General features: G+C 46.1%; 1 pseudogene; it reads left to right on the forward strand.

Moving 5' to 3' along the window:
- The first annotated feature begins 1,947 nt into the window (after positions 1 to 1,947).
- Positions 1,948 to 26,208, forward strand: LOC138301818 (heat shock 70 kDa protein 1-like; annotated as a pseudogene).
- Positions 26,209 to 26,449: the final 241 nt, after the last annotated feature.

Here is a 26,449-nt window from a genome sequence, read left to right on the forward strand (position 1 = left end):
CAGAGGCTGGGAGAGGCTACCCCTCCCCAGCCTTTAACACTTATTTCCAAAGGGAGAGGGTGTAACACCCTCTCTCAGAGAAAATCCTTTGTTCTGCCTTCCTGGGACTGGGTTGCCCAGATCCCAGGCGGGCAGAACCCTGTCTATGTGGTGGCAGCAGAGAAAACCCCAGAGAGCTGGTTTGGCAGTACCCGGGGTCCATAGTGGAGCCCCGGGGATGCATGAGGTTGGCACCCCAATACCAGATTTGGCATGGGAGGACAATTCCCTGATCTTAGACATGTTACATGGCCATATTCGGAGTTACCATTGTGAAGCTACATATAGGTATTGACCTATATGTAGTGCATGCGTGTAATGGTGTCCCCGCACTGACAAAGTCCGGGGAAATTGCCCTGAACTATGTGGGGGCACCTTTGCTAGTGCAAGGGTGCCCTCAGTACTTTGCACCTAACCTTCACTAAGTGAATGTTAGACATATAGGTGACTTATAAGTTACTTAATTGCAGTGTAAAATGGCTGTGAAATAACTTGTGCGCTATTTCACTCAGGCTGCAGTGGCAGTCCTGTGTAAGATTTGTCTGAGCTCCCTATGGGTGGCAAAAGAAATGCTGCAGCCCATAGGGATCTCCTGGAACCCCAATACCCTGGGTACCTAGGTAGCATATACTAGGGAATTATAAGGGTGTTCCAGTGTGCCAATTAAAATTGCTGAAAATGGTCACTAGCCTATAGTGACAATTTTAAAGGCAGGGAGAGCATAAGCACTGAGGTTCTGATTAGCAGAGCCTTAGTGACACAGTTAGTCACTAGACAGGTACACACATTCAGGCCACAAACTATAAGCACTGGGGTCCTGGCTTGCAGGATCCCAGTGAGACAGGCAAAAACAAACTGACATACATGTAAAAATGGGGGTAACATGCCAGGCAAGATGGTACTTTCCTACAGCGTTGCCTAGAAGACAGATGGTTATAGGACCGAACAATCCAACATCTTATCCTGGTAATCTTTCCAGGCACGATCCAGTCCCTTCTTGGGATCTTTTGTAAACTTTTTCAAGAAGGTAGCCACACTAGGATCTAGCTCAGGAGTATCAGCTACTTTCCCAAGTAGCGAGGGCCGGGGACATTCCGAGCCCAATGTACTGCGCATGTCCTGTACATAATGAGCCACTTCCACACACTGCACCCATTCTGTAGACCTAGGATGAATAATGTTCTCAGGGTCAATAAGCAAATTTCTCTGCGTCACCTCCTCTTCCAGGGCGTGATGAGATTTACGCTTACGTTTACCCGGTTGTTTAGGTTCAGAGAGTTCTGAATCAGAATGAGAGTCAGATGATTGAGTCAGTTCCTTACGAGAATCTGAAGGAGGTGGAAACACGTCAGGACCATATTCATGATCGCTAAGGACCGCAGTTGCCATCTGCGAAAGAATCTCTGCTGAGGATAAAGATCCTAAGGACGCTCTAGGGGTCATACTTTCCTCATCAACCTGAGGTTCTCTAACCGTTGACCCAGAGGGTGGGGGTCCCATCAATTCTCTCTGCCCAAATCTAACCAAGGGCAGTGTAAAAGATTTTAAGACCTTAAAGCCTGATTAAGTAAGTCCTGTACATGGTGACCCAAACCCTGTACCAATCTTTCCTCCATCTGATCTTGGAAGGGAACTTCCACCTCTTCCTGATAATATTTATCCTCCTCAGCAAAATAAGACATGATAGGAGGCACAGAATGAGTTCAAGGGAGAGGAAAAACCCCTACAGGTCAAAATAGCAAATTTCTGCCCAAAATCTAATTGAGACACTGTCTCACAAAGAAGGCCCAAATAACTGTGGAGGGAGTACCTGTATAACCACCTAAGGCAAGGCTTTAATCATTTTTGCACCCCGTCGGGCATTCCAGGGGCTTAAAATGAAGTATTTTACACTGCGCGAGGCACACGATGAAATCCGATTCAAAAGATCGGTATTTTCGTCAGGTGCGCATGCACGAGGAAAAAAACATGGAAACAGAAAGCGGACAAGCTCTCCCTGCGGCACTCGGCGGATCTCTGACGGAGACCCACATTGCACGTTGTTGAAACTGGTTCGCCGCGCGCAATTGGAGGAGAGAAAAAACCCGCTGATTGCACGGTCGGCCACAGAGGTTCTGGTGTGTTGTCTGCCTCCCTCGCGCAACCGGTAGACGAAGTGTAACACTCTCCGGCTGCGTGGACGGTTATCAAACAATCAGGGCAGGGACCGCAAAGCGTGTCCCATGAAGTAAAGCCCTCAAAACAAGCACCGCTCAGCCCTGCTCCCTCTCCATGGGCCGGTGGAAACTAAACATAACAACAATACAATAAATATACAATGCAGAAAAAAGTAAAAAGTACTTATCTTTGGCTGCGCAGCAGCAAAAAAAGAGGAAGGACTTTTGTTATGGTGACTTTTATAGAGAGCAAGCCTGGGATTGATCAGGCTGGACTACAGCTGCTCTTGGGAAATGTAGTTTTGTTTTTTTCTGTAAGTTTATTGGCTGCTATTTAATGGAAAGACAAGCATAATCCGAAGCCTCGGGTCCTGCCATAGAATCAAACATTTTCTAGCTTATGCAACAAGAATTTTCAATTTTATTAAGGACATGGAGGCGAGGATTATGCTATTTCTTTCTTTACTGTCAACACACAGCAGCCAATAAAAAGTTAATCTACATTTCCCATGAAACCACAGCCTCGATATGACCCCCAATCAGGGCCTACCATCCCATATATATATATTAATCCTCAAAGTCGTCCTCTTTCTTTGCTCATCTAGAGAACTAAAACATCCAACGAAATCAAACTCCAACCATGCCCTCTTCTGGTCTAGGGAACAGCACAACCGGTGCAACATCGTCCAAGAAGAACATCAGGAACAATTCCCTCGAAGACGCTCAGGTAGTTGTCTCATCTGGAAAATAAAATCGCGCCATAATATCTCCAGTTGAAGAAAAAACATCATAATATTTTATAACACATCGGAAGGGACACTTTATACCATAATACATCATGTCATACATTAACTCTTAAGTTATTCATATCACAGGTGGGATAATCCTCGCCTCTGTGTCCTGAATAGAATTGAAAATTATTATCCTGTAAGCTAGAACATTTTTGATTCTATGTCAGGACCGGAGGTTTCTGATTATGCTAGTTTAAAGCTGATCCACAACCCCAGAGGCTACATCCACAATAGGTTTATGACAGAATAATTTAAAGGTGGAATCTGAAGTCCGATCTGTTGGCCCCAAAGACTGAAATGTCAATTCCTGCTTCTTGAAGTAACCACCTAACCCACCTGGCCAAAGTTGCTGAAGACACAGGCCCATAGGGTTTCTGCAAGGAAACAATAACTGCCAGGCTGAGTCCTACGTAATCCACGAGTGACATCCTCATACACCTTTAGACATTTGACCACACATAATTTAGACTTGTCTCTAAAACTTGGATAAGAAATAAATGTAGAATTTGATTTTGTGCATTTAGGAGTTCAGAAAGAAACTCTCGCAGTAAACACTCTACCTGCAATGTCCGCTTTAACGTCTGACACTCTCCTGCATGAAATCAGACAAAGTAACATAGCTAGTTTCGCTGACAGTTGTTTCCAGGATAAACCCTCGTTAGCTGGCCACGCTACCAAATATTTCAAGATTATATTAACATCCCACAAAATCAAATATTTAGGTTGGGTGAGATGCACCAAGGGAATACTGCGTAGAAGTTTACATATCAGTGGCTGTTCACCAACCGGTTTACCATCAATTCGGGGATGTTTAGCTGAAATAGCTGACCTAAAGTTATTAACCGTTCCATAGGCTAAGCCTTGAGTAGCCAAATGTGACAAAAAATCTGCAATCATTTGCACAGAGGCCCCGAAGGGATCCACACCCTCTGACTGCACCAATCCAACCATCGCTTCCATGTGGAAGCATATCTTTTATGTGTGCTAGGGGCAAAGGATTTGGCGAGAAAGAATTTAGTGCTCTCCGAAACCTGAGAGACTTGCTCTGATCCCCAATGATCCTCCATGCCATGAGAGATAACTGCCCTTCCAGAATGAGAGGATGTGGAAGGCCCATTGGATCCAATAAGAGATCCTCTGACCTCTGAATTTGTACCGGGGCTGCGCAACAAAGGGCCAAAACCACTGGGAACTAGGACTGCGCTTTCCATCAAGGTGTCACCAAGACCATCTCCGCCTTCTGATGAAGAAACTGGGAGAGAACTCGGTGAATCATAGAAAAAGAGGGAATTACCTGCTCCGAATAGGAAAGACCCCTGCGAAGATCAAGATCTTCATTCTCTGAAGAGCCCGATAATGAAAGGGCCCTGGAAAGATGGCCCAAATATAGGAAGCAAGAAGGCCCTCCAATCGGGCAAGAACCCTCAAGGAAACCGAAGGAACAGTCAATGCTTTCCTCAGTTCCTTCTTGATGGCCAATCTCTTGGTCAAGGGAAGCTTCAACTGAGTTGAAATTGAGTCTATCTTGAACCCCAAAAAATCTATCTGTTGGGAGGGAACCAACTGAGATTTCTCTGCATTTATGAGAAACCCCAGATCCCGGAGCAGCTGAATTGTCCAGGAAAGATGGAGGAGAACCAGACTTTCCTCTTGTGCTGTGATAAGAGTATCGTCGAGTTAAACTATAAGACGAGCACCCTTTTTCCTGAGTCACTGCACAACTGGACGCATAATCTTGGTGAAACACCAAGGGGCCGAGGACAGACCGAAGGGAAGAGCTGAGAACTCGTAACACCTCGTTTTCCAGAAGAACTGAAGAAAACGTCAATGAGGTGTGAAAATGGGAATTGTCAGGTATGTGTCTTTGAGATCTAGTCGGACCATCTAGTCTCCTTCCAACAAAAGATCGCGAAGGAGGTGGATGCCCTCCATTTTGAAATGTCGATACACAATCCATGAGAGGCGAAGGTTGAGCACTAACCAACAACCCCCTCCCTTCTTTTGGACCAAATATATTGTGCTGATGAACCCCCTGGGGTGAGGAAGGGAAGGAACAATCGCTCCTTTCTGAAGCAAAGCTTCAACCTCTTGATCTATAAGGGAATTCTCTTGTTGGGAAAAACGGGGAGGCGGGGGAATGGAAGACTGTTTGGGGTTTGAATAAAATTCCCGATGATGTCCCTGTATTGTTTCTGATACCCAAACATCTTGTGTGATTAGAGACCAATTGTGTACAAACAAACTCACTCTGCCCCCAAAATTACTTCCCCAGCAAGAAGAAGTGTTACCTGACTGGGCGGGGTTTTGGTTGTAATGTCCTCTTCTGTGAGGTCCTCTGGGGTTGCGACCCCTGTATCCTTGTCCTCTTGAAGGTTAGAAGTTAGAGTTAGATTGGAAGCCGGAGGATCTCTGCCTCTGTAGTATGGTCTGGAATTCTGGGGGCTGAAACGGCCTGACCTCCGAAGCGCCCGGCCCTACGAAAAAGGCCACTATTAAATACCTTCTTGATGGAAGTTTGGGCTTTATTCAAGGCCGAAAAGGTGGCCACATATTTGGCCAAATCTTTGACAAATCTATTGCCAAACAGAAGCCCGTTCGCTAAAGGACCTTCATCTGATGGCACTAACTCTGCCAATTTTGGAGTGATGCGAAGTAGAAGGGATTTTCTATGCTCCGTGGAAATGGAACAGTTAGCATTCCCTAAAAGACAAATGGCCCGTTAGGTCCATTCCAACAGAGTCTCAGGATCTATTATTTCCTGGGTCTCTTTTGCTTGCACTGCTAAGTCTAGAATCTTTGTAAGAGGTCCAGACATATCTAGCAATTTGTCCTGTCAACCTCTCCAGGCTCTGTCAATACCCTTCTTGGGATCTTTAGCTTATTTTTTCAGAAACGTTACCATATGAGGACCAAGTTCCGGGGTTTACGCAACCTTACCAGACAGAGCTGGACGAGGGTACTCAGACCGCAGGACATCTTTTTCAAAACCCTTTCTCAGTCTAGACTGTACATAATCTACCACTTCCTGACATGGAATCCATTCCGTGGCTCTAGGATGTACAATAGTGTCAGGATCAAATTGCTAATTTTTACTAGGTGGTGGCATTGAGGAGTCTTTGGCGTGGTGAGCCTTACGTTTACGCTTACCCTGGGGTTTATCTTGCACAGGAGACACGTCCGAATCAGAAGAGTCAGAAAAATGCGGACTAGTTTGGACGGAGGGAGGTTTGCGACTTCTGAAAGCCCCATGTTCATGATCACTCAGGACCGTGTTAACAGTCTGATTTAAATGGTCATGAGATGACCGGCCAGGCTAATTTACATTGACCTCTACCAGGATGGGGTTCCCCGAGCCTGCGCCAAAGCGCCTAACGCTAAAATTGAATATAGGTTGTGCAAAAGGACACAGTGCTTTCACTAAAGCTTTATTAACTTAGTCCTGAACGTGTAAGTTTAAGGCCTCCACAAGGCGCTCTTCCATGTGCTGGTCATCATCCATATATTGTTGGCCATGATATTCTGTGCACAAATAATATAATATGAGAGGTCCCAGATGCACAAATACCTTTATTGGGGGGAAAACCCAGGTGCCACGAATAAAAAAGTGTGTTTTCTGGTAAACTCAGTAAGAGGAGGAAGGCACCAGAAAATGTTTCCCTAGAGCAGACTCTGATGTATTTTTACAGTCCCGCCGTGCGTTTATATTCTGAAGGCACGCTGGTGTAAATTCAAAGGCATGAGAAGCCGATGTGGGAAAACTGTCTTCACTCGGTGAAAATGTGCTCACACAGAGAAAACACGTCTGTGCGCATGCGCGCTTACAGCGACTGAAAGCAGACTAATCGGGGAAGCCGCGCAGCCTTCAGAATTCTCTTCAATGGCAGGGCATATACAAAATACAACAAATCAATAGGCCTGGTCAAACGGCATGTTGCGAGCCGTCAATTTAAGAACAATAATGTTGAAAAACATGAACCCAAAAAGCGCATGAAGGCACAAGGCAACGCTGAATCTTTTGACTGGATTTGCATATACAAGTACAAGTCGTTAGGGAAATGAAAGTACTTAGCTCTGCGTTGCAGCAGCAAAGAAAGAGGACGGACTTCGAGGATTATGATATATATATGGGATGGTAGGCCCTGATTGGGGGTCAGACCGAGGCTGTGGTCTCATGGGAAATGTAGTTTGACTTTTTATTGGCTGCTGTGTGTTGACCGTAAAGAAAGAGATAGCATAATCAGAAGCCTCCGGTCCTGACATAGAATTGCCTCTTAGTTCACTACGGGCACCCTTGTCAGGGCAGAAGGAATTATTAATATTTCTAAATTCATATTTGAAAACAATAACTTAAAATACTTCTCAATGTAATACACTATTATCTGATATATTAAGGTGAATTGGTTTTGCCCTTTTGAATTCTGAAGAGACATTATCATATTTTTACACATTTATTGCAAGATGTCTTTAAAAATGAGGGAGTTACTAAAGTTAAGTGGCACAGGATACCCTAGTTACTTCCTTAGGTTCACTTCAGTTAAACTTTAGCTAAATGCTTCCCAGTTTATTTAATATATTTTAAAAATTAGTACTGAGTCGAGTAAACAGCAGCCCAGTGCCCCTGCTGATTAGAGGGCCACATGTAAAGGTAAGGGTCATACTTTGAAAATCTCAGCTGTAAACACTAGAACTCGTGTATTAGAATAGTGAGAAAACCTTTGAATGTATTTCATTACATATTGTTGTTTTTTTTGCTTAATTTCGATTGGTTGTGATCATGTGACCCATGTACTAATGTAGTGAATGTGTGACGCCTTGTGGAAAGCCCTATAAAAGGATGGGCTTTCCCTATGTAAGGAAGGGATCCCTGCCCCACTCTTTGAAGGCAAATCTATACTGGATATTGACCAGAACTCTCCTGAGTTTTGCTGTATTTTCTGTTGCATCTAGTGCTATTTGATTTAACCTAGATGGCCCAGCTTATGCATTTCTGTACTTTTAAATCTTAATTAAATCTAAAAAAACAATCCTTATCTGTTGTTCCTTACCAGAAATGCTTTGTTCTTGACTTCTGTACCTCTGTCACCTCACTTACTAAAAGAGAGATGGGTCCAGCGGGCAGCACCAAAGTCTAGTAGGGACTATTGTGAGAAAGTAGCCTCTTTCTAGCATAGTTACTCCCATTTTTGGCCTGTTTGTCAGTGCGTTTTGACTGGGTCACTGGGATCCTGCTAGTCAGGACCCCAGTGCTTATAGTTTGTGCCCTACATGTCAGTCTGTTTCACTGTTTTTTGTCAGTATGCTTGACTGTGTCACTGGAGTCCTGACAATCAGAACTCCAGTGCTTATGCTCTCTCTGTTTCTAAATTTGTCAAATTTGTCACTACATACTAGTGACTCTCTATTTCACTACAAATTTGCATACTGGACCCCCCTTATAAGTCCCTAGTATATGGTACATAGGTACCCAGGACATTGGGTTCCCGGGAATCCTTAAGGGCTGCAGCATTTCTTTTGCTACCCATGAGGAGACCATACAAACACTTCTTCAGGACTGTCATTGCAGCCTGAGTGAAATAGTATAAGCACTATTTCACAGCCATTTTCACTGCACCAGGTCACTTATAAGTCACCTATATGGCAGGCCTTCAGTCCCTGAAGGCTAGGTGCATAGTACCTGTGTGTGAGGGCACCCCTGCACTAGCAGAGGTGACCCCACGTCATCAGGCCCATTTTCCTGGACTTCGTGAGTGGGGGAGTGTCATTATAAGTGTGCGCTATATATAGGTCAATACATATATGTAACTTCACAATGGTAACCCTGAATATGGCCTTGTGAGGTGTCTAACAACTGGGAATTGTACCCCAATACTGATTCCAGTATTTGTTGCACAATCCCATGCACACAGGGGGCTCCACCATGTCCCCCCAGTACTGCGATACCAGACTTCTGAGGTTTTCACTGCAGCACCAGCTGCTGCCACCTCACAGACAGGCTTCTGCTTTCCTGCCGCTTGAGCAGCTCAATCCCAGGAAGGCTGAACAATGCATTTCCTTTAGGAGAGGGGTGTTACGCCGTCTTCCTTTGGAAATAGGTGTTCCAGGCATGGGAGGGCTATTCTCCCAAAGCCTCTGGAAATGCTTTGAAGGGCACAGATGGTGCCCTCCTTTCATAATCCAGTCTACACCGGTTCAGGGACACCCAGTCCCTGTTCTGACGCAAAACTAGACAAAGGATAGGGGAGTGACCACTCCCCCTGTGCATCACCAACCCAGGGGTGGTGCCCAGATCTCCTCTAGAGTGTCCCTGGGTTCTGCCATCTTGTTTGCTGGATGGTCAGGGAACTCTGGGAGCATCTGAGTGGCCAGTACCAGAAGGTGACGTCAGAGACCCCTCCTGATAGGTGCTTACCTGATTAAGTGACCAATCCCCCTCTCAGGGCTATTTAGGGCCTCTCCTCTGGGTGTTTCTTCAGATTCGGATTGCAAAACTCCAGCAGGACTCCTCTGCATCCTTTGCTTCACCTTCTACCGTCAGATCGACCGCAGAACTGCTCCAGGAACTCTACAACTTGCAACAAAGTATCCAAGACGAATACTGCAACTCTGTTACACCTGCTCCTGCCAACAACTGCAACAGTTTCCAGGCCGTGCACGCTCTGAGGACTGCCTGTCTTCATCCTGCACCAGAAGGACAGAAAAATCTCCTGTGGAGTGACGGAGTCACTTCCCTGCTTCAGCAGGCACCTCTCTGCAGTGATGACCAGTACTCTGGGTCCCGTCCACATTTGGTGAGGTAAGAGCTTGCCTCCTTGTGCCAAACAGTACCCCTGTGCACCGCGTGTTTTGTAGCTCCTAGGGCTTCTGGTGCTTCTCCAAGGAATCCTTTGTGCACAACCTAGCCCAGGTCCCCAGCACTCTATCCTGCGACGCTCAGCTCCCTGAGTTGTTCTCTAGCGGCGTGGGATCCCTCTGTGTAGTGCTGCGATGACTGCGATTTGCAACTCCTTTGTCCCGTGTTCTGGGACCCCTGTGGGTGCTGCCTGGTCTTCAGAGGGCTCTCCGAAGTGCTGAGAGCCCACTCTGTCTCCTCAGTCTGAGTTGAGACCTCCAGGTCCCTCCTGGGCCCAGGCAGCACTTTTTCCTGCCAAATGCGTCTCTTGCATGAGCCAAGGCTTGTTGGCAGAATCCAACGACGAACATCAGCCTGCATTCATCTACTCAACGTGGGAAATCTCTTGCACCAAGCAGGAACCACAGCTGTCTTGGTGCATCTCTGACTTTTTCTTCCAACTCAAGGTTTCACTTTTGCACCTTCATCCGGGTTAGCATGGGCTCCTGTTCTCCCTTGACTCTTCAGCGGCTCTTGGACTTGGTCTCCTCTCTCCGCAGGTCTTCATATCCAGGAATCCATCATTGGTGTCTTGCAGTCTTGCTTGGTTCTTGCATAATTCTTTATCACGACTTCTAGTGTGTTCTGAGGAAACTTGCTGAACTTTACTCCTGTTTTCCTGGGCTCTGGGGTGGGGTACTTTACCTACCTTTTGGTGTTTTCTTACAGTCCCAGCGCCCCTCTACACACTACTCTTGCCTAGGTGGGAAACCCACATTCGCATTCCACTATTTTAGTATATGGTTTGTGTTCCCCGTAGGCCCATTGTAACCTATGGTGTTTTGCACTATTTGCACTATTTTACGACTGTTTACTTACCTGATTTTGGTTACTAGTGTATATTTTATGTATAATACTTACTTCCTAATGGAGTATAGCCTCTAAAATATATTTGGCCTTTTGTCACTAAAATAAACACTGAGTATTGTCTTTACTTGTGTGTAAGTACTGTGTAACTATAGTGGTATTGCAAGAGCTTTGCATGTGTCCTAGTTCAGCCTTGGCTGCTCTGCCTACAGCTACCCCTAGACAGCCTGGCTTCTAGACACGGACTACATTTCACTGATAAGGGATAACTGGACCTGGTATAAGGTGTAAGTACCTTAGTTACCCACTATAAGCCAGACCAGCCTCCTACAACCATTGCTTCTGGTCCAGTGCCAGCACGAAAAGAAGGATATAAATGCATAGGTTTGCATGCTAACAGATCTGGTAGCAGAGGATGGTCCAACTGGATCCATCATTGACTTTACAAACCAAGAACTGTACCTTCATGGTATAGGTGTTTGTGCCCCAAACTCAAATCAACACAGTCCACTCCCTGATGCTGACCAGTGACATCTGTGAGGAGCTGGGTGGTCAATGCCGTAACCTGAGAATGAGAACTTGAGTATTAATAGGGAAACTGTGTGTAAATGAGTGCAGACTGAAAAGAAAAGCGGCGCATTCTGGGACACGTAGTGGGAGATGGAGCATTGAGGTGCAGTGGACAGATTTTCAACTAAATTACTACACGGCTTTGACGTTTGGATTGATAGCGAAAGTGTGGTCATTGTGTTTTTGACTACACTGTATGAAGTGCTTGCTGCGGCTTATCATCAGTAAAAGTACCTAAAGTGAAATTTAGAGATCTAACATGTTGTCGTATAGTCTGCTAAGGTGAGGTGTACTGTGCAGCGCTATCAGTTATACTAAGATAGAGTAGTTATGTTCCTACTGTAAAATTGTATTAAGGCTGATTAACGTTCACTCCCAAGAACACAGGAAGAAGCACATAGGTCAGAACAAATTCCAACAGGACTAGAGTCTGTTGTTGTGTTAATGTCCTTTTGATTGGGTAGCCGTTGTAGAGACTTCACTTTATACAGAAGAAGCAGACAAAAGTTATAAGAGAGCAAGAGGGAATGGAGTTCAGGAGAGCCTAACAGCACACAGGTTGTGTACATCATAGGGTGTTATTCAGGTATACGCTGACAGATGCTGTGGTTGGCTGACTTTTGACTTAACTGCTCTGTGATTGAAGAACGAACGAAGAACTCGGTGAGTGAGAGAGAGAGGAATAAAACAGGAGAGGCCATAGTTGATACTTAAAGTAGAATCATAGGGATACAGTCCTCAAAGAAGCAGAAATAAATAGAAAATACAAGTACATTTTCATCTAAAGGCACACCACCATTTGGTGGGGAGAAAGGGTTCCTCACATGTATGGCTCAAACAATGGCACCAGCACCATTAAAACTGAGAAATATGTGTAATTACAGTTTCCGTTGTATGGGATGTACAACATACCTTAGGTTAAGAATTAGAGGAGAAGAATATATGACTTGAAACCTCAGCCTAGGCCAATTCAATTCGAGGCTCTGAATCTGTGGGAACAGTTGTTGAGTGAGAAACATAGAAAGAGGTTTAGGCTAATAATCTGCAGGAAATGTTGTTGTTAGCTGAACATTCAGAATGATGAAAGGCAGAGAAGATGTGAGTGAGAAGAAGACTCTTACTTCGCGTTAGACAGTGAAACTCCAGGGTGGGAGAATCCCACCCCTTCAAAGAAGGTCAAAGATGAGTCAAACTCAGAAAGAGATAGAGAGCGCTCATATGTGAACTCCTGAGGTCCAGACCACTGCTCTACAGTGCAGCTACAGTAGCAGTTACTACACCCAATTCCTCATATAATATGAACTTGCCAAGGTGAGTGTGCCCTAAGCTACACTGAAATAGGAAGGACCCAGACCCCATCTGTCCCGAGTACCCCATCACCCACGACTGAGTCCATAACCGGCATGAGCCCCTTCTCGTTCCCTATAACCAGGGCCACTGGAATTATGCAGCAGAGGAAGACCAGATTATACAGCACGGTTGACTAAATTATGAGACAAGAAAAGGCAAATTACGCAGATTAATGCAGACATTTTTTTATAGTATTACCTCCTTATTTTATAATTTTCACACTGGATAACAGTGTATGAGAAAAGCGCTGACCATATTTAATACTAATTTCACCCCAAAATACAGCAATTAGCAACTGAAAGATGACCATTCAACCTTTGCAAAAAGCCTCAAGGTGCGCAGGAACCTGAGTCACCATATTTTTTGTAACTTTTGATCCATTTGAGCTGGAGACATTTTTTTGGTAAAAGTTGCGTATTATGCGCAGGTGATGGATTATGTGGCAAATCCTGCAAATCCATAATTATGCAAAAAATTGCTGCAGCTGCAGAATTAAATAATGCCAGTGGCCCTGCCTACAGCCATGAGTACCCCTCAAGCTCAGTCCGACCCAAGCAGGAAGCCCCAGGGCCGCACATGCTTTAGCTCCCGGAGACCCAAGAGGAGGAATCACAGGTACTCCCCTACGGGCCACAGTTTCTGGAACAATCCCAGCACCCAGTGGATCAGTCTCACTGAGAATAAACAATGCCCAGTTCAAGACTGAACATGAAGAGATAGTCAAAGATAATGTGGGGGTTAGGCTTTCTAGGCAACTACACTGAGAGTGAACTAATCTATTTAGGTAAGGAAGCTACAAGCATAGCACATGAGGTGTGCGCAAAGATGGAGACGTTAGGGGATGAGTGTGGGTGTGATCTGACTCAGAGAAAGAAGTTATGAAGGAATGCCAGAATAACAGCCGTGACAGGGACCTATGGGCACTGAAGCCCAGGGGGCTTGAGAACGCATGTGAAGTTATTGATGGAACACATCACATAATGGAGTAATGTGGAGAGGTTCAGGGGCAATGATCAAAGAAGGAAGGTCTAAGGTGGGATCCCACAGATGAAAAGAAAGGAGAGGACACAGAAGCGGCAGTGAAGGAGTATCCTCTAAGGGGGGATTCAGGGAGGTGCTTACATACATGTTCTATGGTCTCGAGCTGGCCTATTCCATTTCACAAAATCTTTCCCCAAGTTAGAGGATATCCCTGACAAGTGATACACTCAGATATGATTGTGACTATCTCCATGGTGTGGTGTTGTGGGACGGTTTGAACATGTTGTTCAAGATAGCAGCCTTGAAAGATTTGTGGTCAGAGTCTAAAAGGATTGTGAACTGGCCGACCTAGAATTCCCATGAGTGGCAAACACAAATGCCCCGTCCTTAATAGTAAAGAACAAATATGATGCAGTTATAGCCCACCTGTGAAGTGAAGGTTCCACAAAGGGAGATGAATTGGCCCAAGACATTTAGAACTGAACAGGAGTACAATGAATCAGTACATTCTTATTTTGAGTGACTGATGCAAGCATACATAGAACATAGCAGCATGAATGATCCCCTGGTTAAGAACGCGGGAGAAATTGTTGCCTCTTTTGTGCTTGGGATCTGACCCAAGACTAGTATTCAGATAATTCAGTGCATACTCTGTTGGCAGTTGAAGCCTCAGGACAAAATCTCGCCCTATGCCCGATACTGCAGTGGCACTTAGAGGCTATGCGAAAGGGTTTAAGGGAAAGATTCATGGTAGTGCTGATCAATCTTGAGCAGGATGGGGGAGTGAGAGGTGTGAGTGTGACAGATGACAGATTTCTTCTCAATACAAGTAGTCGGTTGCCAAGGAGTTGCCATGCCCTGTGTAGAAAACACATTGGGGCCTGGGAGGGGCAAGGGAATGTGAATGGTACAACCATTAGTGCTTTAAAGAAAGTTAGCCTATGTCACATTTGCAACAAGGCTGTTCACTGGAAGAGGGAGTTTAGATCTAATCCTGACCGGTTGCACATCAATGCTGAACTACCTAATACCATGGTTAAGGAGGGATCTCTCCTATGCCTAGACCCCAATAAACCCCAAAATTCCTAAGTCTGGGTTGCCCCAAGCCCCTGTGTCACCTATGCAGATGCAGAACAGGGCCCCTCGTTTCCAGCCCACTTTAAGAACTCAGCAAATTCAGTTTCCAAATCAGGCTCCACAGATCCCCATCATGTTTGAGAGCTCAGTTGCATTCTAACAGTCCCAACAACAGTGCTTGAAAGGGGAGGAGGATTGCATACTGACACAGTTCTGACCGTGCATCAGTGGCCCCTGTGTGGAGGGGGAATTTAATAATCATGCCGCTCCTTTTTGATTTACACCGGCAGAACTCGTTCAACTGTAGGAGAGGTTGTGGTCCCAAGCCTGCCCCTTTCTGGTAAAGAGTTGCAAGTAGTAGGTATTTCGAATCAGCAACACACAAATATAGTTTCAGCACCTGTCCCCATAAAGATGGGGTCCACACAAGATCAGCACCAGTTTGTCATTTGTGATTCAAGCCCCATAAACCTTTTAGGAAGAGACCTCATATGTAAGCTCAACCGTGTCTGATATTGCACACCTAACCGAGTCGAACAAGAGACTAAAGAGGCCGATACTGACTTTAAATTGAAGTCACAAGAGTCCAAGATTATTCCTGTTCTTACCACAGAAGATTAGCTCATCAAGCCAAGGAGCACAACCAGGGAACAGGTATGGGGCTTTACAAGGAATGAGATTAGCTTAATTAAAGGAGCTGCCCCATTAAATATTACTCTTAGGTCGGAAGCAGTTTTTCCCCTAACACACTCTTACAAATTGACACCAGAAGCTATAGCTGGCGTGATGCCAATCATCAAGAGTATGTGAGAAAAGGGAATTCTGATGAAAGTCATTGGGAGCCCATGTAACTCCCCACTCATGGCCATGCAAAAAGCTAATAAAAAGTTGAGGAATTTACGACAAATAAACCAAATAGTTGTTCCATGGTGTCTGTGGTATGGAACCCAGTGGTGATCTTTTTCTAGCTTCCCCCAGAAGCTGAGTGGTTCACGGTAATGAACCTAAGTCAGGAATTATTTTCCATTCCACTCCATGAAGAAAGTCAATACCTCTTCGCATTCAGGTTCCAAGAGAAAACTATCGGGTGGTGTTGTGCTCATCAAAGGTATACCGAGTCCTTCATACTTCAACCAAGTTAAGAATCTAAAGACGCTGCAACTGCTGTGCAATTCCACCCTAGTACAGTACATTAATGACTTGCTTGTGCCATCAATGACAAAAGACGTTTGTAGACAGGATACCACAGCCCTACTCAAACATATAGCTGAGAATGGGCACAGTTTCCCCAGAGAAATTGCAGTATTGCTTAAGAGAGGTCAAACACCAGGGACACTAGATTGAGAAAGGAGCAAGGAGGGGTGTCCCATAACCGCATTGAGGTCGTCCTTAACCCGTTCTGTGCGTGGACGTAATGGTTACATCCTACGGCACAGTGCTCATGTGCAGAGGACGTAACCATTACGTCCTCGGCACTGAGCTCAGAGGGTGCGCTAGCGCTCACTCTGTGGGCTTCCCTACCACCCCCCCAAGGCAGGGATGGGAGGGGAAGCCCTTACCCTTCCACCCCGATCCCCTCTGAACCCCCAGTGACGTCTGATGACATCAGCGTGCATTTGCGCGCTGGCCTGAGCTTCCAGCATTTCTCTTCCGATCATGTGATGGGGCCCCGAGAGGCTTCTAAGGGAAGGAAAGGAATTTCCTTCCCTTTGAAGTCTCTCAGAGCATTACAAAAGCTGGATCGTAAAGCGATCCGGCTTTTGAAATGCCCACTAGACACCAGGGATTTATTTTGAATGGAAACTGGCATGAGGGGAGCGACCCCTTCGGCAAGGGTCGCTCCCCAGGGGTGCAGTATTTTTCAAGGCCTTTTCTGCCCCCCCTTGGGGGCAAATCGGCCTATTGTTAGACCGAACTGCCCCCACAGTTATTGTGGGTTTTTTTTGTGGAGCGACCCCTTAGGCAAGGGTCGCTCCCTAGAGGGCAAATTATATTTAGGCCATTTCTGCACCCTTTGGGGGCAGATAGGCCTATTTTTATGAGGCCAGTCTGCCCTCAAGGGGGTCAGAAACCACTAGCCACCAGGGATTTTTTTATTTATTTTTACGACAAATTCACAGAAGGGGAGCGACCCCTTAGGCAAGGGTCGCTTCAGGGGTGGGGGGGGGTCTCTGTGAAATTTATTTTAGGCCATTTCTGCCCCCCCCCGGGGGCAGATCAGCCTATTGTTATTGTCGGCCTATTGTTATTAGGCCAATCTGCCCCCAAGGGTGGCAGAAACCACTTAGGCAGGGATTGGTGTGTGCATGTGTTTTCTTGAGGGGGGCAGCACCTTGGGTAAGGGTCGCTCCCATGGGGGGACATTACTGTTGGCCATATCTGACCCCCTTTGGGGCAGATGGGCCTATTTTTGGAAGGCCCATCTGCCCCCAAGGGGGGGGCAGAAAGCCCACCAGAGACCAGGGAAGTTTTTTTGTCCAAAATAAGAGGGTGGGGGTATGGCCATACCCCCACCCCAAATAAATGGGGCCAAAGTTGTTCTGCCCACCAGTGGGCAGATGGGGGCAATTACCCCTGATCCACACCTCAGGGGGGCAGAAAGTCTACTAGATGCCAGGGAATTAAAATATATATATATATATATATTGGGGTGGTGGCTACCAACCAGTATGGGCCTGGTTATGCCCCCACCCCAACTGAAGGGGGGTAACAGTCTTTCATCTCTCCCCCGCACTCTAAAACATCTTAACCCACAGCAAGCAAGAAGACATTTGATTATTTTGGGTTTTGGTTTTACATTTGGGCCATGAGAGCTTGGCTAACTCTCAAAATCGTCCCACTTTGAATTGTGAGGGCTGCACTTTATGGACTTTGGGACACTGCCATGTAGAAAAATCCACCAGACCTAGACACATCTGAAAACTAAACATACGGGTGATTCCAGGGTGATGTTTCACATGCACCCTGCACCATTTTTGTACCCACAATGCCCTGCAAACCTCCAACTTTGCTGGAAATCACACATTTTTCCCACGTTTTTGTGATGGAACCTTCCGGAATCTGCAGGAATCCACAAAATTCCTACCACCCAGCATTGTCTCATCTATACTGATAAAAATTCTGCTGCACTTGTCAGACTAAAAATGTTTTTTTTGCAAACTGCCCTTTTCGACCCCCTTTGGTTCCCCCTCAATATCGACATGTTTTTGGCTCTTCCCTTTCACAAGCTCTTGGCCCACCTACACAAATGAGGTATCATTTTTACCGGGAGACTGAGGGGAACATTGGGTGGTATGAAATTTGTCCCAGTGCGGTGATCCCGCACAGAAATGTGGTAAAAATGTGATTTGATTTTTTAGCTAAATTTGATGTTTGCTGAGGATTCTGAGTAAGAAAACATTGGGGGATCCACGCAAGTCACACCTCACTGGAATCCCTCGGGTGTCTAGTTTTCAGAAATTTCTGGGTTTGGTAGGTTTCCCTAGAAGGCTGCTGAGCCCAGGACCAAAAACGCAGATGCCCCCCACAAAAACAGGAAGTTTTGTACTTGATAATTTTGATGTGTCCAGATAGTGTTTTGGGGCATTTCCTTTCGCGGGGAGTAGGTCTACCCCCACAAGTGAAGTACCATTTTTATCGGGAGGCTTGGGGGAACGCTGGGTGGAAATTTGTGTCTCCTCTCAGATCCCAGAACTTTCTGTCACCAAAATGAGAGGAAAAACTGTTTCTTTTGGCCAAATTTTGAGGTTTGCAAAGGTTTCTGGGTAACAGAACCTGGTCAGAGCGCCACAAGTCACCCCATCTTGGATTCCCCTAAGGTGTCTAGTTTTCAAAACTGCGCAGGTTTGCTAGGTTTCCGTGGGTGCCGGCTGAGCTAGAGGCCAAAATCCACAGCTAGGCACTTTGCAAAAAACAACTCTGTTTTCTTTGTGAAAATGTGATGTGTCCACGTTGTGTTTTGGGGCTTTTGCTGTCGCGGGCGCTAGGCCTACCCCCACAAGTGAGGTACCGTTTTTATTGGGAGACTTGGGGAAATGCTGGGTGGAAGGAAATTTGTGGCTCGTCTCTGATTCCAGAACTTTCTGTCACCGAAATGAGAGAAAAAAGTGTTTTTGGGCCAAATTTTGAGGTTTGCAAAGGTTTCTGGGTAACAGAACCTGGTCAGAGCCCCACAAGTCACCCCATCTTGGATTCCCCTAGTTTTCAAAACTGCACAGGTTTGCTAGGTTTCCCTAGGTGCCGGCTGAGCTAGAGGCCAAAATCCACAGCTAGGCACTTTGCAAAAAACAGCTCTGTTTTCTTTGTGAAAATGTGATGTGTCCATGTTGTGTTTTGGGGCTTTTGCTGTTGCAGGCGCTAGGCCTACCCCCACAAGTGAGGTACCATTTTTATCTGGAGGCTTGAGGGAATGCTGGGTGGAAGGAAATTTGTGGCTCCTCTCTGATTCCAGAACTTTCTGCCACCGAAATGAGAGGAAAAAGTGTTTTTGGGCCAAATTGTGAGGTTTGCAAAGGATTCTGGTAACAGAACCTGGTCAGAGCCCCACAAGCCACCCCATCTTGGCTTCCTCTAGGTGTCTAGTTTTTAAAACTGCGAAGGTTTGCTAGGTTTCCCTAGGTGCCGGCTGAGCTAGAGGCCAAAATCCACAGCTAGCCACTTTGCAAAAAACAGCTCTGTTTTCTTTGTGAAAATGTGATGTGTCCACGTTGTGTTTTGGGGTAGTTTCTGTCGTGGGCGGCTAGGCCTTCCCACGCAAGTGAGGTACCATTTTTATCAGAGACATGGGGGAACACAGAATAGCAAAACAAGTGTTATTGCCCGTTGTCTTTCTCTAAATTTTTTCCTTTCAAATGTAAGACAGTGTGTAAAAAAAGACGTCTATTTGAGAAATGCCCTGTAATTCACATGCTAGTATGGGCACCCCGGAATTCAGAGATGTGCAAATAACCACTGCTTCTCAACACCTTATCTTGTGGCCATTTTGGAAATACAAAGGTTTTCTTGATACCTATTTGTCACTTTTTATAATTCAGCAAATGAATTGCTGTATACCCAGTATAGAATGAAAACCTATTGCAAGGTGCAGCTCATTTATTGGCTCTGAGTACGTAGGGTTCTTGATGAACCTACAAGCCCTATATATCCCCGCAACCAGAATAGTCCAGCTTACGTAGCGGTATGCTGCTTTAAAAAATCTGACATTGCAGGAAAAAGTTACAGAGTAAAACGTGGAGAAAAATGGCTGTTTTTTTCACCTCAATTTCAATATTCTTTTATTTCAGCTGTTATTTTCTGTAGGAAACACTTGTAGGACCTTCACAAATGACCCCTTGCTGAATTCAGAATTTTGTCTACTTTTCGGAAATGTTTAGCTTTCTGTGATCCAGCATTGGTTTCTCACCCATTTCTGTCACTAACTGGAAGGAGGCTAAAAGCACAAAAAATAGTAAAAATGGGGTATGTCCGAGTAAAATGTCAAAATTGTGTTGAAAAATTGGGTTTTCTAATTCAAGTCTGCCTGTTCCTGAAAGCTGGGAAGATGGTGATTTTACCACCGCACACCCTTTGTTGATGCCATTTTCAGGGAAAAAACCACAAGCCTTCTTCTGCAGCCCTTTTTTCCCCATTTTTTTGAAAAAACAAAAAAACAAATGTTTGCTGTATTTGGCTAATTTCTTGGTCTCCTTCAGGGGAACCCACAAAGTCTGGGTACTTCTAGAATCCCTAGGATGTTGGGAAAAAAGTATGCAAATTTGGCGTGGGTAGCTTATGTGAACAAAAAGTTATGAGGATCTAAGCGCGAACTGCCCCAAATAGCCAAAAAAAGGCTCAGGAGGGGAAAAGGCCTGGCAGCGAAGGGGTTAAGAAGAAATTCCTAATCACACAAAAAGAAGTGCACATGTTTTTTGGGCATGGTTGGCCACTGCTGACAATGGATCCCCAATTTTTCCCTTGTGGCGAAGCCCCTATAGCAGCTGACACACACAGATGTCAATGACTCTATCCCAAAGAATGACAAGAATATGGAAGCCTTCTAGGAGCTCAGTTAATTTACTCTGCAGGACACCCACTCTTGGAATAAAAGACTACACCAAAGATTTTTTGCTGTTCCGTCATGAAACGGGTGTGCACTGTCTTTGTTGACACAGACCCATAGTGATTCCAGAAGACTGGTGGCCCATCTGTCAGCTACGCTTGATCCTGTAGCCGCAGCTTTACCTGGTTGTCTCAAAGTGGTTGCAGCAGTTAGTCTGAGTATACAGCAAACTGAAGACATTGTGATGGGTCACCTGTTAATTGTCATGGTACCTCATTCCATTAAGAGCCTCTTGACGTAAACATGCATGCAGCATCTCACAAACAAGATGAATAACCCGCTATCAGAGAATTACTCGAGCTGCAGAAAATGTGTCCTTACGGTGTTGTAATATTCTCAATCCTGCAACCCTGCTGCCCACTCCATATGAGTGCAAGGATGCCCACAATTGCGTTGAAGTTACCGGATTGTGCACAGAACCGAGACCACAACAGATCACAGTTGTGAAGTGTGATGTCCATAGGAGCGGTGAGGATTTTGTCACCCAAGGGAACCAATATACGGACGAGTTGGCCTACTATTGCGCTCTTGAGATCATCACATGTAAAGGCTTGCACGCTTGTGTAGGCTTGCACGCTTACGCACACAACTATATTTTGAAACAAGAGAGGTTTTGAATTTTAAAAAAAATGGGAGGACCTAATTTTCCTCATTGACATACACTGAAGCAAAGGTTATTTTCATTTTTGGCTTGAAAATGTGTGAGTTTACTGCCTGATTCAGGTCTATTGCAATGTATGCTCATCTGTTTGTGTGCATGGATTTTTACGTGCTGCAGTTAGAATATTGATGATGGGGATGGTTGGGGGCAGGATGATTGAGGCGTTTTATACAAGCTAAGGTGATCTTACGTGAATATAATGCCTTGCTTTTACCTGAGGCTCCTGTGATTATTACAAGCTGAGCATGTAAAAGCAAGCGTGTAAACGTTTTCCAGGACTCCTGAGAAGCTCAATCAGGGGATAGACTCTGTAAGGAAATGCCTCCTTGGCATGGTTACCACCTAACTTTTTGCCTTTGCTGATGCTAAGTTATGATTTGAAAGTGTGCTGGGACCCTGCTAACCAGTGTTCTTTCCATAAATTGTACCTTTGTCTCCACAATTGGCACAACCCTGGCACTCAGGTAAGTCCCTTGTAACTGGTACCCCCTGGTACCAAGGGCCCTGATACCAGGGAAGGTATCTAAGGGCTGTAGCATGTCTTATGCCACCCTGAGGATCCCCCATTCAGCACATGCACACTGCCTCACAGCTTGTGTGTGCTGGTGGGGAGAAAATGACTAAGTCGACATGGCACTCCCCTCAGAGTGCCATGCCAACCTCACACTGCCTGTGGCATAGGTAAGTCACCCCTCTAGCAGGCCTTACAGCCCTAAGGCAGGGTGCACTATACCACAGGTGAGGGCATATGTGCATGAGCACTATGCCCCTACAGTGTCTAAGCAAAACCTTAGACATTGTAAGTGCTGGTTAGCCATAAGAGTATATGGTCTGGGGGTTTGTCAAACACGAACTCCACAGTTCCATAATGGCTACACTGAAAACTGGGAAGTTTGGTATGAAACTTCTCAGCACAATAAATGCACACCGATGCCAGTGTGCAATTTATTGTAACACACACCCAGAGGGCATCTTAGAGATGCCCCCTGAATACCAACCTGACTTCTAGTGTAGGCTGACCAGTTTCTGCCAGCCTGTCACACACCAGACATGTTGCTGGCCACATGGGGAGAGTGCCTTTATTACTCTGTGGCCAGGAACAAAGCCTGTACTGGGTGGAGGTGCTTCTCACCACCCCCTGCAGGAACTGTAACACCTGGCCCTTTTGTTACAGCGCCCCAGGGCATCCCAGCTAGTGGAGATGCCCGCCCCTCCGGCCACTGCCCCCACTTTTGGCGGCAAGGCTGGAGGAGATAATGAGAAAAACAAGGAGGAGTCACCCACCAGTCAGTACAGCCCGTAAGCTGCCCTGAGCTGAGGTGACCCCTGCCTTGAGAAATCCCCCATCTTGAGTTTGGAGGATTCCCCGAATAGGATTAGGGATGTGCCCCCCTCCCCACAGGGAGGAGGCACAAAGAGGGTGTAGCCACCCTCAAGGACAGTAGCCATTGGCTACTGCCCTCCCAGACCTAAACACACCCCTAAATTTAGTATTTACGGGCTCCCCAGATCCCAGGAAATCAGATTTCTGCAACCTGAAGAAAGAAGAAGGACTGCTGACCTACAAGCCTGCAGAGAAGGAGGAAGACGACAACTGATTTGGCCCCAGCCCTACCTGCCTGTCTCCAACTTCGAAAACCTGCTCCAGCGATGCATCCGACAGGGACCAGCGACCTCTGAAGCCTCAGAGGACTGCCCTGGACTACAGGACCAAGAAACACCGTGAACAGCGGCCCTGTTCAAAACCAGCTTCTTCTTTGCAGCAAAGAAGCAACTTCCAAGGACTTCGCGTTTCCCGCCGGAAGCGTGAGACTCTACACTCTGCACCCAATGCCCCCCGCCTCGACCTGCAGAAAACCAACACCTCAGGGAGGACTCCCCGGCGACTGCGAACCCGTGAGTAACCAGAGACGACTCCCCAGAGCCCCTACAGCAAGGCCTGCAGAGAGAATCCAGAGGCTCCCCTGACTGCGACTGCCTGTAACAAGGGACCCGACGCCTGGAACCAAAACAGCACCCGCAGCCCCCAGGACCTGAAGGAACCGAACTTCGATGCATGAGTGACCCCCAGGCGACACTCTGCCTTGCCCAGGTGGTGGCTGTCCCGAGAAGCCCCCCCCTGTGCCTGCCTGCACCGCTAGAGTGACCCCCCCTCCGGGTCCCTCCATTGAAACCTATACAAAACCCGATGCCTGCTTTGCACACTGCACCCGGCCGCCCCTGTGCCGCTGAGGGTGTGTTTTGTGTGCCTACCTGTGTCCCCCCCCAGTGCTCTACAAAACTCCCCTGGTCTGCCCCTGAGGACGCAGGTACTTACCTGCTAGCAGACTGGAACAGGAGCACCCCTGTTCTCCATAGGCGCCTATGTGTTTTGGGCACATCTTTGACCTCTGCACCTGACTGGCCCTGAGCTGCTGGTGTGGTAACTTTGGGGTTGCCTTGAACCCCCAACGGTGGGCTGCCTATGCCCCAGGACTGACACTTGTAAGTATTTTACTTACCTCCTAATCTAACCTTTACTCACCTCCCCCAGGAACTGTTGATTTTTGCACAGTGTCCACTTTGAAAGTAGCTTATTGCCATTTTTACAAAGACTGTACATGATATTGTTTTCATTCAAAGTTCCTAAAGTATCTAAGTGAATGACCTTACATTTAAAGTATTAACTGTACATCTTGAACCTGTGGTTCTTAAAATAAACTAAGAAAACATATTTTTCAATATAAAAACCTATTGGCCTGGAGTAAGTCTTTGAGTGTGTGTTCCTCATTTATTGCCTGTGTGTGTACAACATAGGCTTAACACTATCCTCTGATAAGCCTACTGCTCGACCACACTACCACAAAACAGAGCATTATAATTATGTACTTTTGCCACTATCTTACCTCTAAGGGGAACCCTTGGATTCTGTGCACACTATTTCTTACTTTGAAATAGTACATACAGAGCCAACTTCCTACAGACTGGAGCTGGGTGAAGCGAAAGAAATAGAGCATTCTAGAGCGCTAAAGAGGACTATACCCACAGCCACTGGAATTATGTGGCAGGAGAGGGCCAAATTACGTGGCAGGAGAGGGCCAAATTATGCAGCAAGAAAAGGCAAAATATGTGAAGTAATGTTGCACTTTTTTAACAGTATTACTTCATAATTTTGTCCTTTTTACACTTATTACCACTTCCTGGGCTAGGAGGCACATCACTGTACCAGTTTAATACACAAATATAGAAATAAGAAACAGAAAGGTGAACGGTCAACCTTTGCAAACGTCCTTCCGGTGCGCGGCAACCCAGGTCACTGCCTTTTTAGTAACTTTTAAACTGTCTGAGTTACAGACACATTTTTTGGTTAAAATCTGCAGATTATGAATCAGATGGTGGATTATGTGGCAAGTCCGGTGATCTCTAATTATGCGAAAATCACCGCAGCCACACAATTCCAGTGGCCCTGATTACCCCCAAAGAGCTCGCCATTAGCATTGACCTGGGCACTCCTACTAATGTGTGGGGGTCTTCCAGCATGAGAAGGTGGCGATCATTGCCAACCATCAGGGCAGCCACGCCTCCTCTAGCTAAGTAGTCTTCACAGACAATGAGAGGCTTATTAGAGGCGCTTCCAAGAGCCAGGTGGACCTCAACCCCCAGAACACCGTCTGTAATGCCAAGAGACTGATTGGCAGGTTTTTAAGTGACACACTGGTGAAGGATGACATGAAGCCCTGGCCCCTAAATCAAGTGAGAGAGAGAGGGAAGCCCCAGGTGCCGGTGGGGTACACAGGTGAGAGTAAGGCGAGTTCACCTTAGGAAATGTGTTCCATGGCGCTGACCAAGTTGAATCAGACGGATGAGACATATTTGGACCACCCAGTCTCCAATGCTGTCATCAGAGCACTAGAGAAGCTGGAGTTATTACTGGCTTGAACATGCTGAGAATCATCAATGAATTGACTGTAGCAAAGCAACCACTGCTTATGGACTGGAGAAAAGCAGCAGGCGAGAGCGCAATGTCCTGATTGCATTTCTGAACTCAAGGCCACAGCTGGAGACACCCACCTGGGAGGCGAAGGCTTTGACATCCACGTGGTCAATCACTTCATTGAGGAGCTGAAGAGAAAACAAGAAGGGCATCAGCCAGAACAAAAGGTGGTCAAGAGGCTGAGAATGGCTTGTGAGAGAGCCAATCAAACCCTGTCTATCAGCACTCAGACCAGCATCAAGACTGACTCCCTGTATGATGGCATCGATTTCTACACTTTTGTCTCCAGAACTCGCTTTGAGGAGCTGTGTGCAGACCAAGGACAACAAACTCTAGGGGAGATATGAGCTGAGTGTAATCCCACCTACCCCTTAGGTGTACCAGAGATTGGGTTGATCTTTGACATCTATGCCAATTGCATCTTGAATGTCTCTGCTGTGGACAAGAGTTCAGGCAAACAGAACAAGATCACCATCACCAACGACAAGGGCTGACTGAGCAAAGAGGAGATCGAGAATATGGTGCTGGAGGCTGAGAGATACAAAGCAGATGATGAGGCCCAGAGAGAGAAAATATCCATGAAGAATTCACTGGAGTCTTATGCCTTCAACATGAAGAGCACTTTGGAACATGAGAACCTTAAAAACAAGATCTGTGAGGGCGGCCAGAAGAAAATTGTGGAGAAAGGTAACCATACCATTGCCTAGTTGGAGAAGAACCAGCTGGCAGAGAAGGAGGAGTATGAGCACCAGCAGAAACAGCTGGAGAAGGTCTGTAATCCCATCATCACCAACCTCTATCAGGGCGGGATGCTTAGTCTGCACATGAGTGACATTCTACAGCCAAATGTGTGACACTGAGTGACACTTTCTTGCAAGTACATTAAAGCACCGACCAGTATTTGATTGCCTCTCTGTGAGTTTTCTATTACTTTAACCAGACATATCACACAAGGAACACACACCTAAAAGAAGCTCAACATATTGGTGCTGCCAATGCTTGTTAGCAGTATTAGGTAAATGAGTGATGATAATAATGATTTTATGGTGAATAATTAG

This window comes from Pleurodeles waltl, chromosome 6, assembly GCF_031143425.1.
Source record: "Pleurodeles waltl isolate 20211129_DDA chromosome 6, aPleWal1.hap1.20221129, whole genome shotgun sequence".
In the NCBI taxonomy this organism is placed as follows: domain Eukaryota; kingdom Metazoa; phylum Chordata; class Amphibia; order Caudata; family Salamandridae; genus Pleurodeles; species Pleurodeles waltl.